Here is a 13,778-nt window from a genome sequence, read left to right as displayed (position 1 = left end):
GGATCTCAGTTCCACAGCCAAGGATTGAACCCAGACCATGATGGTGAATGCACCAAATCCTAACCACTGGACCCACCAGGGACGGTTAGCTAGGAGCAGAGCCCGGGCTCTTTGTCTGCTCTGAAGAAGGAATTCAGCAAAGAGAAGGAAAGTCGTGAAATCAGTAAAGTGTTTATCAGGAGGAAAAAAAAAAAAAAAGTACCTGCAGATGGACACGCAGGGGAGTTCAGAGAAAGAACCGAGGGCTTACACAGGGGAGGTTCTTCTGGGTTTCCTTTGGCCAATCACCTTACTTGTCTGGCATTGAGTCCACGTGTGATCTGGCTCAGGGCCCTCCTCTGTGTGCACGTGCGTCTTTTAGCCAAGATGGATTCCAGAGCGAGGGTCTCCGGGAAATTGACCGAACACGTTACAGCGCGACTCCCACTCCCTTCTCTGACCCCTGAGAAACCTTTCTGCACACGTGTCGTGTGGGAGGTCTCCTTGGCCTCAAAGATGAGAATCATGTGGTCTCTTTATCTTTCATCCAAGCAGGACTCGGCTCCTCCTTGCCCCAGCCGCTAACTTTATCGTGAAGTATCTGTCCATAGGAGACAGATTCCAGCTGCTCAGCCTAAGACCCGTCTATCTCTTCTCAAAGGATTATTCCTCTTTTCCTTTTAAAACTTTTAGGTTCAAACAAAATCTTCGGAGGTGGTTTTGGTTACATTGAGTCCACCATCTCTACTCCACTTCCAGCATTCTGGTTAAAAGCAACTTTTCTTTCTACCAACATTTGTCTCTCTCTTGAGTATTGATTTTTGAGTAGCAAGCAACCAGATCTGATTCAGTAACTTCTGGGCCTCCAATTCCTTATCAAGACTCAATCCTACTCTCAGAGGGTTGGGTCCTTTGAATTCCAAATTCTGAAGCACGTCTGGCTCCAAGGATGTGGAAAAGGATGGTTGGCCCACACTCACAGACCGTAAGAAAAGGGCCTGGTAAACTCTCACATTGCCCATTAATAATAGAGATTTTTCACATGCTGCTGTTGTGGCTTCTGTTTCCCCACAGAGATCAGTCTCCAGGAAGTGAGATTCCAAGAAGCTCAGAGGCAAGCCTGTTCCAGGACCACACTTTCTGCCTCTGCACTGACAGATGATTCCCTGAAACAGCCACAAGAGTAACAAGCTTGGTCGAGTGGAGTAGGGCAGAGCCTTGGCAAATGTCTTATATACTCCAGGTGCTGTGCCAAAGGCTTCATCTCATCCAACCTTCCATGAGGTAGGGACTACATCCCATCTGCATTGGCCCACTTGTACCCATTTAGATGAGGAAACTGAGGATTACAGATATTGCAGGGTGCTCAGGTTTGCCAACTAGAAAACTGTAATAAAAATTCTGACATGACTTTCTCTGTCAATTTTCTGGTCTTTGCTATTCTGGTGGAAATTTAAGATGCTGAACTCTCAACTTTGTTTCATGAAAAACTAAATGTGTAAGACTGTTGGATTGTTACAATGTCGATTTCCTGCTCAGATACTACACAGTAGATTTGCAAGATGCTGCCATTAGGAAAAACTGGGTGAAGGGTATGTGGAATCTTTCTGTATCATTTCTTAAAACAACATACTAATTTAAAATTATTTCAAAATAAAAGTTTAATTTAAAAAAACCTGAAACTGTCCTACAAAGATGGTTTCGCTAGACTCCTTTTATACCTTTATGAGAGACAATGCCTTTGGCAAAGCAATGAGTAAACTGAAGGGTGAGGTAATAATGATGGTTTATTTCATTATTACTTCATTGAACTATGTATTCCATCCACCTTCTGTTTTCCTATCTTAGTATTGCTTGAGCATAGATTGGAATTATTAATAATTAAGTTATAGAATGATACAATAGCAAAATATTATAACACAGAGAGAAGGATCCCCAAAGACTGCTTAGATACTAAAAGGTCGCTTTGATCTCTAAAAAGATCCAATAGACCCATATGATAATTGCTAAGTAGAATGATAGGTTTTAGATAGATAGATAGATAGATCAATACATGATAGATAGGATTTTTTTTTCTTGGTTCTTTGAAACAACTTAATGAAGAAGAAAAGTCAGTGAAATATCAATCCATACAAATAACTGAAATTCCTCGATAAAGCAACTCAGAAACTGAAATGGGGTCTAGTAGCCCATAACGGTGTCCCTAGGGTTGAGATAGAATCCAAACCCTTAGCTTGGCCAACAAGGCCCCACGTGCCAGCCCCTGCTGCTTGCCACCTCCCTGGACTCTCTGCATTGTGACCTTCTCACTGTCTTTGCTCTGGCCACACTGGCCTGCTCCTCCATCCTGTTCAGTCTTGTCTCAGGGTCCCAGTACAAGCTGGCCCCTCTTTCTGGAGGCCTGCCTTTGCTGACCACCAAGCCTGGGTCAGTTTCTTTTTCATAAGCTCTTACAGGATGGAGTTACTACCTTTGGGGTATTCCTCTCCACCTGTAACTGTTTATTCACGAGTGGATTTTTTTTTATTGGAGTCTGTCTCCCTGGGAGGCCAAAGTCCCTGTGAGAAGAAGCCTGTTCCCATTTCTACACGTTATTGCATCCACAGCCAACAGCAGTCACCTGCCTCCTCCCTGAGACCCTAAAATTATGAAGAAGAACAAAGTACAGGCCAGAGGATCAAAATGGCAAGACGTGGCCCGAGGTAGCTGCAGACCTCCACTGTTGACTCATGTCAGAATTTGTGCTCATTTAAAGGTCAGGGATCTCCAAGAAACCCAGAGAGTCCCAAACAGGATAAACCCAAGGAGAAACACCCCAAGACACATATTAATCAAATTAACAAAGATCAAACACAAAGAACAAATATTAAAAGCAGCAAGGGAAAACCAACAAATAACACACAAGAGAATTCCCATAAGGATAACAGCTGATCTTTCAATAGAAACTCTTCAAGCCAGGAGGGAATGGCAAGACATACTTAAAATGATGAAAGAAAATAACCTACAGCCCAGATTATTGTACCCAGCAAGGATCTCATTCAAGTATGAAGGAGAAATCAAAAGCTTTTCAGACAAGCAAAAGCTGAGAGAATTCTGCACCACCAAACCAGCTCTCCAACAAATACTAAAGGATATTCTCTAGTCAGGAAACACAAAAATGGTGTATAAACTCAAACCCAAAACAATAAAGTAAATGGCAACGGGATCATACTTATTAGTAATTACCTTAAACGTAAATGGGTTGAATGCCCCAACCAAAAGACAAAGACTGGCTGAATGGATACAAAAACAAGACCCTACATATGTTGTCTACAAGAGACCCACCTCAAAACAGGGGACACATACAGACTGAAAGTGAAGGGCTGGAAAAAGATTTTCCATGCAAATTGGGACCAAAAGAAAGCAGGAGTCACAATACTGTATCAGATAAATTAGACTTTAAAACAAAGGCTGTGAAAAGAGACAAAGAAGGTCACTACATAATGATCAAAGGATCAATCCAAGAAGAAGATATAACAATTATAAATATATATCCACCCAACATGGGAGCACATAGTATGTAAGACAAATCCTAACAAGTATGAAAGAAGAAATTAACAATAACACAATAATAGTGGGAGACTTTAATACCCCACTCACATTTATGGATAGATCAACTAAACAGAAAATTAACAATGGAAAAAAAACAAAACAAAAAAAACATGTATCTATAAAGCTCACTAAAGCAAAGCACAGTAAAATGAGGTATGGCAATAAAAGGCGTTAAATTTATCAAATAAAAAAAAATAAAGTGCTGAAAAATTAAAGCTGTCAAAAAAAAAAAAAAAAAACAAAGTAGGGGCAGTATTCTTTAACAATGACAATATCATAAAAAACAAAGAAAGGCTGTAAAAGTGTTCCAGATTAAAAGAGACTTTATCAACATGACAATGAAATGCAATATCTGATCCTGGACTAGATCTTGTACTAGAAGGAAAAAGTGCTAAAAAGGACACTGAGGGTCAGTTAACAGTATTAGAATACAGACAGTAGATTTAATAAAAGTATTTTATCCATGTTAAATTACTGAAGTTGACAACTGTACTATTACAGTTATTTACCAATATCCCTATTCTTAGGAAATTCAGAAATATGTACTGAAGTATGTGGGATACTTCATGGGAATAAAAACCATGATATCTGCAGCAGGCCTTCCAAGAGTTTAGAAAAAACTTTTTGGGTGGGGAGCAGACAAATAATAAAGAAATGGGGTGAAATGATAAAAAAAAAAAAAAAAAAAAAGAAATACACACATAAAATAACTGGAAAATCATAGGTTATTCAAGAAAAATCTTAAGAGCAAGGCCTTTCCTTGCTTATCAAAAAAAAATAAAATAAAATAAAGGTCAGGGATCTTTTAACACTCAATTTCGAATTTCTGGCTTCTCTTGTTAAAAAAAAGTTCTGTGACCATATTGCCTTGAACTGCCTAGAGCTGAGCAGTGACAGCTCCGGTTAGGAGAGGAACCTACTCTCCAACTCAGACGTCCACTCCCAGCCTGCTTCTCATCTCTCCTTCTTGCCTCACAGATGGAGCTGCAAGCCCCATAGAGCTCCAAGGAGGCTTGGCACTGTGAATCACTGTGCTCTTTAGGGATCCTGGTCAGCATTTTAAGAGAACGTTTGTTGAAAGAGTAAATCAGGACTCCCCTGGCAGTGCAGGAGACAGTTTTGACCCCTGATCCGGGAAGATCCTACATGCTGTGGAGCAACTAAGGCTATGAGCCCCACCTCCTGAGCCTGCACTCTGAGGCCCGGGAGCCACAGCTACTGAGGCATGCTACAGCCTGTGCCACGCAACGAGAGAAGCCACCGCAGGGAAAAGCCCACATACTGCAGTTAGAGAAAAGCCCGCACAGCAACAAAGACACGCCTCAGCCAAAAATAAATAAATAAAATGATTTTTTTTAAAACGTGGTAAACTGGAGAATGGAAAGGCAAACCATCAGTAATCTTTCAACAAGAACCCCACGAACAGTATGAAAGGCAAAGAGTAGTAATAATTATTAATAATTAAGTCATAGAATGATACAATAGCAAAATATTATAGCACAGAGAGAAAGATCCCCAAAGACTGCCACCAGAAGATGACCCAGAAGATGACCCCCTAGATCAGTAGTGTGCAGGTGCTCCTGGGGAAGAGTGGAGAAAGAGCTCCAGGAAGAATGAAGAGGCTGGACCAAAGAAGAAAACACTCAGTTGTAGAGGTGTCTATTGGTGAAAGTATAGTCCATTGCTGTAAAGAACAATATTGCGTAGGAACCTGGAATGTTGGATCCATGAAACAAGGTACATTGAACGTGATCAAGCAGGACATGGCAAGATGAACATCGACATTTTAGGAATCAGTGAACTAAAATAGATGGGAATGGGTGAATTTAATTCGGATGGCCACTATATTTACTACTGTGGGCAAGAATCCCTTAGAAGAAATGGAGTAGCACTCATGGTCAACAAAAGAGTTTGAAGTACTTTGGTGAAATCTCAAAAACAACAAAATTATCTCCAAAGCAAACCATTCAACATCACAGTAATCCAAGTCTATGCCCCAACCACTGATGCAGAAGAAGCTGAAATTGAACAGTTCTATGAAGACCTACAACCCATTCTAGAACTAACACCAAAAAAAAAGATGTCCTTTTCATCATAGAAGATTGGAATGCAAAAGTGGGAAGTCAGGAGATACCTGGAGTAACAGGCAGGTTTGGTCTAAGAATACAAAATGAAGCAGGGCAAAGGCTAACAGGGTTTTGTAAAGAGACCACACTGGTCATAGCAAACACCCTCTTCCAACAACACAAGAGAAGACTCTACACACGGACATCACCAGATGGTCAATACCAAAATCAGACTGATTATATTCTTTGCAGCCAAAGATGGAGAAGCTCTATACAGTCAGCAAAAAAAAAAAAAAACCAGGAGCTAACTGGGGCTCAGATCATAAGCTCCTTATTGCAAACTTCAGACTTAAATTGAAGAAAGTGGGGAAAACCACTGGGCCATTCAGGTATGATCTAAGTTGAATGAAGAATAGATTCAAGAGATTAGATCTGATAGACAAAGTGCCTGAAGAACTATGGATGAGGGTTCATAACATTGTATAGGAGGCAGTGACCAAAACCATCCCGAAGAAAAAGAAATGCAAGAAGGCAAAATGGTTGTCTGAGAAGGCTTTACAAATAGCTGGGGAAAGAAGAGAAGCAAAAGGTAAAGGAGGAGGGAAAGGATATACTGAACCGAATGCAGAGTTCAGAGAACAGCAAGGAGAGATAAGAAAGCCTTCTTAACTGAGCAATGCAATGATAGAAGAAAATAATATAATGGGAAAGACTAGAGATCCATTCAAGAAAATTAGAGATACCAAGAGAACATTTCATGCAAAGATGGGCACAATAAAGGACAGAAAAGCAAGGACCTAAAAGAAGCAGAAGGTATTAAGAAGAGGTGGCAAGAATACACAGAAGTACACAAAAAAGGTTTTAATAATTCAGATAACCACAGATAACTGGAGGTTAGTGACATTGTACAGGAGACAGGGATCAAAACCTTCCCCAATAAAAAGAGATGCAAAAAGGCAAAATGGCTGTCTGACGAGGACTTACAAAAAGCTGTGCAAAGAAGAGAAGCAAAAGGCAAAGGAGAAAAGGAAAGATATACCATTTGAATGCAGAGTTCCAAAGAATAGCGAGGAGAGATAAGAAAGCCTTCCTCTGTGATCAGTGCAAAGAAATAGAGGAAAACAATAGAATGGGAAAGACTATAGATCTCTTCAAGAAAATTAGAGATACCAAGGGAACATTTCATGTAAAGATGGGCTCAATAAGGGACGGAAACGGTAGGGATCTATCAGAAGCAGAAGATATTAAGAAGAGGTGGCAAGAATACACAGGAGAACTATACAAAAAAGATCTTCACGACCCAGATAATCACGAGGTCTGATCACTCACCTAGAGCCAGACATCCTGGAATGTGAAGTCAAGTGAACCTTAGAAAGCATCACTACGAACAAAGCTAGTGGAGGTGATGGAATTCCAGTTGAGCTATTTCAAATCCTAAAAGACGATGCTGTGAAAGTGCTACACTCAATATGTCAGCATATTTGGAAATCTCAGCAGTAGCCACAGGACTGGAAAAGGTCAGTTTTCATTCCAATCCCAAAGAAAGGCAATGCCAAACAATGCTCAAATTATCACACAATTGCACTCATCTCACACGCTAGGAAATTAATGCTCTAAATTCTCCAAGCCAGGCTTCAACAGTACATGAACTGTGAACTTCCAGATGCTCAAGCTGTTTTTAAAAAAGGCAGAGGAACCAGAGATCAAACTGCCAATGTCTGTTGGATTATCAAAAAAGCAAGAGAGTTCCAGAAAAACATCTACTTCTGTTTTATTGACTATGCCTAAGACTTTGACTGTATAGATCACCACAAACTGTGGGAAATTCTTAAAGAGATGGGAATACCAGACTACCTGATCTGCCTCTTGAGAAATCTGTATGCAGGTCAAGAAGAAACAGAACTGGACATGGAAAAACAGATTGGTTCCAAATTGGAAAAGGAGTCCATCAAGACTGTATATTGTCACCCTGCTTATTTAACTTCTATGCAGAGTACATCATGAGAAACACTGGGTTGGATGAAGCACAAGCTAGAATCAAAATTGCAGGGTAAATATCAATAACCTCAGATATGCAGATAACACCACCCTAATGGCAGAAAGTGAAGAAGAACTAAACAGCCTCTTAATGAAAGTGAAAGAGGAGAGTGAAAAAGTTGGCTTAAAGCTCAACATTCAGAAAACTAAGATCACGGCATCTGGTCCCATCACTTCATGGCAAATAGATGGGAAAACGATGGAAACAGTGTCAGACTTTATTTTTTTGGGCTCCAAAATCACTGCAGATTGGAGTGACTGCAGCCATGAAATTAAAAGACGCTTACTCCTTGGAAGAAAAGTTATGACCAACCTAGACGGCATATTCAAAAGCATAGACGTTACTTTGCCAACAAAGATCCATGTAGTCAAGGCTATGGTTTTTTTCTGTAGTCGTGTATGGTTGTGAGTTGGACTATAAAGAAATCTGAGTGCCGAAGAATTGATGCTTTTGAACTGTGGTGCTGGAGAAGACTCTTGAGAGTCCCTTGGAATGCAAAGAGATCCAGCCAGTCCATTTTAAAGGAAATCAGTCCTGAATATTCATTGGAAGGACAGATGCTGAAGCTGAAACTTCAATACTTTTGGCCACCTGATGCGAAGAACTAACTCAGTGGAAAAGACCCTGATGCTGGGAAAGATTGAAGGCAAGAGGAGAAGGGGACGACAGAGGATGAGATGGTTGGATGGCATCACCGACTCGGTTTGACGGACATGAGTTTGAGTAAGCTCCAGGAGTTGGTGATGGTCAGGGAAGCCTGGCATGCTGCAGTCCATGGGGTCGCAAAGAGTTGGACAAAACTGAGTGACTGAACTGAACTAAACTGAACCACAGATAGTGCTGCACTCAATATGCCAGCAAATTTGGAAAACTCAGCAAGCACCACAGGACTGGAAAAGGGCAATTTTCTTTCCAATTCCAAAGAAAGGCAATGCCAAAGAACGTTCAAACTAATATACAATTGTACTCACTTCACATGCTAGCAAGCTAATGCTCAAAATTCAAAATCACTGCAGATGGTGACTGCAGCCATGAAATTAAAAGACACTTACTCCTTGGAAGGAAAGTTATGACCAACTTAGATAGCATATTGAAAAGCAGAGGAATTACTTTGCCAACAAAGGTCCGTCTAGTCAAGGCTATGGTTTTTCCAGTAGTCATGTATGGATGCGAGAGTTGGACTGTGAAGAAGGCTGAGTGCTGAAGAATTGATGCTTTTGAACTGTGGTGTTGGAGAAGACTCTTGAGAGTCCCTCGGACTGCAAGGAGATCCAACCAGTCCATTCTAGAGGAGATCAGCCCTGGGTATTCTTTGGAAGGAATGATGCTAAAGCTGAAACTCCAGTACTTTGGCCACCTCATGTGAAGAGTTGACTGACTGGAAAAGACTCTGATGCTGGGAGGGATTGAGGGCAGGAGGAGAAGGGGACGACAGGGGATGAGATGGCTGGATGGCATCACCGACTCGATGGACGTGAGTTTGAGTGAACTCCGGGAGATGGTGATGGACGGGGAGGCCTGGCGTGCTGCAATTCATGGGGTCGCAAAGAGTCGGACACGACTGAATAACTGAACTGAACTGAACTGAGGCTTCAACAGTATGTGAACCAAGAACTTCCAGACGGCCAAGCTGGAATTTAGTAAAGGCAGAGGAACCAGAGATCAAATTGACAACATCCATTGGATCATAGAAAAAGAAAGAGAATTCGAAGAATTCATTGTCTATGCTAAAGACTTTCACCGTGTGGATCACAGCAAAATGTGGAAAATTCTGAAAGAGATGGGATTACCAGACCACCCTACCTGTCTTCTTAGAAACCTGTATGCAGGTCAAGAAGCAACAGTTAGAACGAGACGTGGAGTGACAGACTGGTTGAAAACTGGAAAAGGAGTATGTCAAGGCTGTCACAAGGTGATAACACTGTTGTTACCCTGCTTATTCAACTTCTATGCAGAGTACATCATGCGAAATGTTGGGCTGAATGAATCACATGCCGGGATCAAGATTGCAGGGAGAGAAATATCAATAACCTCAGACAGTTAGATGAAACCCTTCTAACAGCAGAGAGTGAAGAAGAACAAAAGAGCCTGTTGATGAGAGTGAAAGAGGAGAGTGCAAAAGCTGTCTTAAAATTCAACATTTAAAAATCTGAGCTCAAGCCATCTGGGCCCATCACTTCATGGCAAATGAATGGGTGAAAAGTGGAAACAGTGACAGGTTTTATCTTCTTGGGCTCCAAAATCACTGCGGACTGTGACTGCAGCCATGAAATTAAGACGCTTGCTCCTTGGAAGAAAAGCCATGACCAGCCTAGACAGCATATTAAAAAACAGACATTATTTTGTTGACAAAGGTCCATCTAGTCAAAGCTATGGTTTTTCCAGTAGTTATGGATGGATGTGAAAGTTGGACCATAAAGAAGACTGAGCACAGAAGAACTTTGCTTTCGAATTGTCATGCTGGAGAAGACTCTTGAGAGTCCCTTGGACAGCAAGGAGATCCAACTAGTCGACCCAAAGGAAATCAACCTTGAATCCATTGGAAGGACTGATGCTGAAGCTGAAGCTCCAATACTTTGGCCACCTGATTCAAAGATCTGATTCACTGGAAAAGACCCTGATAATGGGAAAGACTGAGGGCAGGAGGAGAAGGGGCGACAGAGGATGAGATGTTTGGACAGCATCACTGACTCAGTGGACATGAGTTTGAGCTAACTCTGGAGGTACTGAAGGTCAGGAAAAGCTGGTGTGCTGCAGTCCATGGAGTCACAAAGAGTTGGACATGACTTCGAGACTGAACAACACCAGTTCAGTTCAGTTCAGTCGCTCAGTCGTGTCCGACTCTTTGCGATCCCATGAATCGCAGCACGCCTGGTCTCCCTGTCCATCACCAACTCCTGGAGGTCATTCAAACTCACGTCCATCGAGTCAGTGATGCCATCCAGCCATCTCATCCTCTGTCATCCCCTTCTCCTTCTGCCCCCTATCCCTCCCAGCATCAGAGTCTTTTCCAATGAATCAACTCTTCACATGAGGTGGCCAAAGTACTGGAGTTTCAGCTTTAGCATCAGTCCTTCCAAAGAAATCCCAGGGCTGATCTCCTTTAGAATGGACTGGTTGGATCTCCTTGCAGTCCAAGGGACTCTCAAGAGTCTTCTCCAACACCACAGTTCAAAAGCATCAATTCTTCGGCGCTCAGCTTTCTTCACAGTCCAACTCTCGCTTCCATACATGACCACTGGGAAAACCATAGCCTTGACTAGACGAACCTTTGTTGGCAAAGTAATGGTCTCTGCTTTTTAATATGCTGTCTAGGTTGGTCATAACTTTCCTTCCAAGGAGTAAGCGTCTTTTAATTTCATGGCTGCAGTCACCATCTGCAGTGATTTTGGAGCCCAAAAAGATAAAGTCTGACACTGTTTCCACTGTTTCCCCACCTATTTCCCATGAAGTGATGGGACCAGATGCCATGATCTTCGTTTTCTGAATGTTGAGCTTTAAGCCAACTTTTTCACTCTCCTCTTTCACTTGCATCAAGAGGCTTTTTAGTTTCTCTTCACTTTCTGCCATAAGGGTAGTGTCATCTGCATATCTGAGGTTATTGATATTTCTCCCGGCAATCTTGATTCCAGCTTGTGCTTCTTCCATACCAGCGTTTCTCATGATGTACTCTGCATATAAGTTAAATATGCAGGGTGACAATATACAGACTTGATGTACTCCTTTTCCTATTTGGAACCAGTCTATTGTTCCATGTCCAGTTCTAATTGTTGCTTCCTGACCTGCATACACATTTCTCAAGAGGCAGGTCAGGTGGTCTGATATTCCCATTTCTTTCAGAATTTTCCACAGTTTATTGTGATCCACACAGTCAAAGGCTTTGGCATAGTCAATAAAGCAGAAATAGATGTTTTTCTGGAACTCTCTTGCTTTTTCGATGATCCAGCAGATGTTGGCAATTTGATCTCTGGTTCCTCTGCCTTTTCTAAAACCAGCTTGAACATCTGGAAGTTCACGGTTCATGTATTGCTGAAGCCTGGCGTGGAGAATTTCGAGCATTACTTTACTAGCGTGTGAGATGAGTGCAATTGTGTGGTAGTTTAACAATTAAAAAAAAAAAAAAAGAAAGAGTAAATCAGTAACCATAAATATCTGTGTGGTTAACCTCCAAACAGCTGCAGTACCACATGAAGGCACAAGAGGGCAGTGTGGTCTTATACATTCACAAATCCATCGTGGCTGGTAGTGCTTTGAGATTAACAGGATAAATTGTCCTACAAACCCTTCTTGTTTGGTTTTTGGTTTTTAGTTCTTAACGAATTTGTTTGTTTGGTGAGATGGCAATGTACTGCTGTGTCCACATAAGCCCTTTCTCAATTTTCATTACCAACCAGACTTCAAATTCAGGATCATCTGAGTGTATATGCGTGTAATTAGGATGTGTATAATATTAAGATGATCTAAAACTAGGAGATATGAGGGCACGTATATATAGTTAGGATATATCTTAAAATTAGAATAAAGAAAAAATTAGAAGACAGAATTAGGCTATCTGTATACTTCTGTATATATGAAATATATATATACATACATATTCTAATTTTGTCTTTCTTCTAATTGTGTGTAATAGATGTATGTTTTCTAATTTTAGGTATACATTTGATTAGAATATATAATTAAGATATAAAATATATTACATATAATATGTAAATTACATATATACTCAACTAATATATAATTAATTTATAGTTAGGTTATATAAAAATTAAGATATGGGTATATAATTAGAATATATTTAAGATATATAATTATACAGATATAACTGAGCTATATATACATTTGGGGATATAAAAATTATTAGAATATGTATGTATAATCAGATTGAACGATAGGAAATTGAAGATTTCAGCAGATATTCAACTGTTTTTGACCTACAAAAATGGCAATTTTATATGCTCAAGCTTAATATTTCAAATGGACCAAAGTAATCACATTTGTTGGAAAATTAAGCTCATTTTGTACAATTTTCCCCTGGAATCTTTTGTTCTCTTTTCTACTTCCAGTGTCCTCAATCTGTCAGTGATTTGAAAAACTGGTCCCTGATCATACTCGTGTGCAACTGTAGCCAGGAAACAGGAGCCAGCAAAAAGAGATGGTTTTGCTCTTTCTCTGTGGGAGGTCACAGGATACTATTTGTAGGAAAGGACATTACTTCTTTTTTCCAATATAGGTAGATCTCATTTCATTACACTTCACAGATAGTGGATTTTTTTTTTTTTAACAATTGAAGGTTTGTGACAACCCTGCATTGAGCGAGTCCATCAGCACCATTTCTCCAACAGCATCTGCTCACTCAGTGTCTCTGTCACATTCTGGTAATTCTCCCAATATTATGAACTTTCTCATTATATCTGTCATAGTGACTGACCTGTGATCAGTGATCTTTGATGTTACTATTATAATTTCAGGGGTGCCAAGAACTGTGCCCATATAAGGTGGTGAAAGTGAAAGTGAAGTCGCTCAGTCGTGTCCGACTCTTTGCAACCCCATGGACTGTAGCCCACCAGGCTCCTCTGTCTATGGGATTTTCCGGGCAATAGTACTGGAGTGGATTGCCATTTCCTTCTCCAGGGGATCTTTCTGACCCAGGGATCAAACCCAGGTCTCCCGCATTGTAGACAGACGCTTTACTGTCTGAGCCACCAGGGGAGGTGAGCTTAACGCATAAATGTGTATGTTCTGACTGCTCTCTCCTCCTTTTCTCAGGCCTCAATAGTATTGAAATTAAGCCAGATAACAGCCCTGCAATGGCCTCTAAGTGTTCAAGTAAAAGGAAGAGTCGCACATCTTCATTTTAAATCAAATGCTAGAAATGATTCAGCTCACTGAGAAAAGCATGTCAACAGCCCAGACTGCCAAAAGCTTCCCTGGTGGCTCAGATGGTAAAGAGTCGGCCTGCAATGCAGGATACCCGGGTTCAATCCCTGGGTCGGGAAGTTCCCCTGGAGAAGGAAATGGGAATCTACTCCAGTATTCTTACCTGGAAAATCTCATGGAGAGAGGAGCCTGACGGGCTTGGCGGGCTACAGTCCATGGGGTCACAA

This window comes from Bos mutus, chromosome 1 (assembly GCF_027580195.1).
Source record: "Bos mutus isolate GX-2022 chromosome 1, NWIPB_WYAK_1.1, whole genome shotgun sequence".
NCBI lineage: Eukaryota > Metazoa > Chordata > Mammalia > Artiodactyla > Bovidae > Bos > Bos mutus.
Note: the sequence above shows the minus strand (reverse complement) of the source record.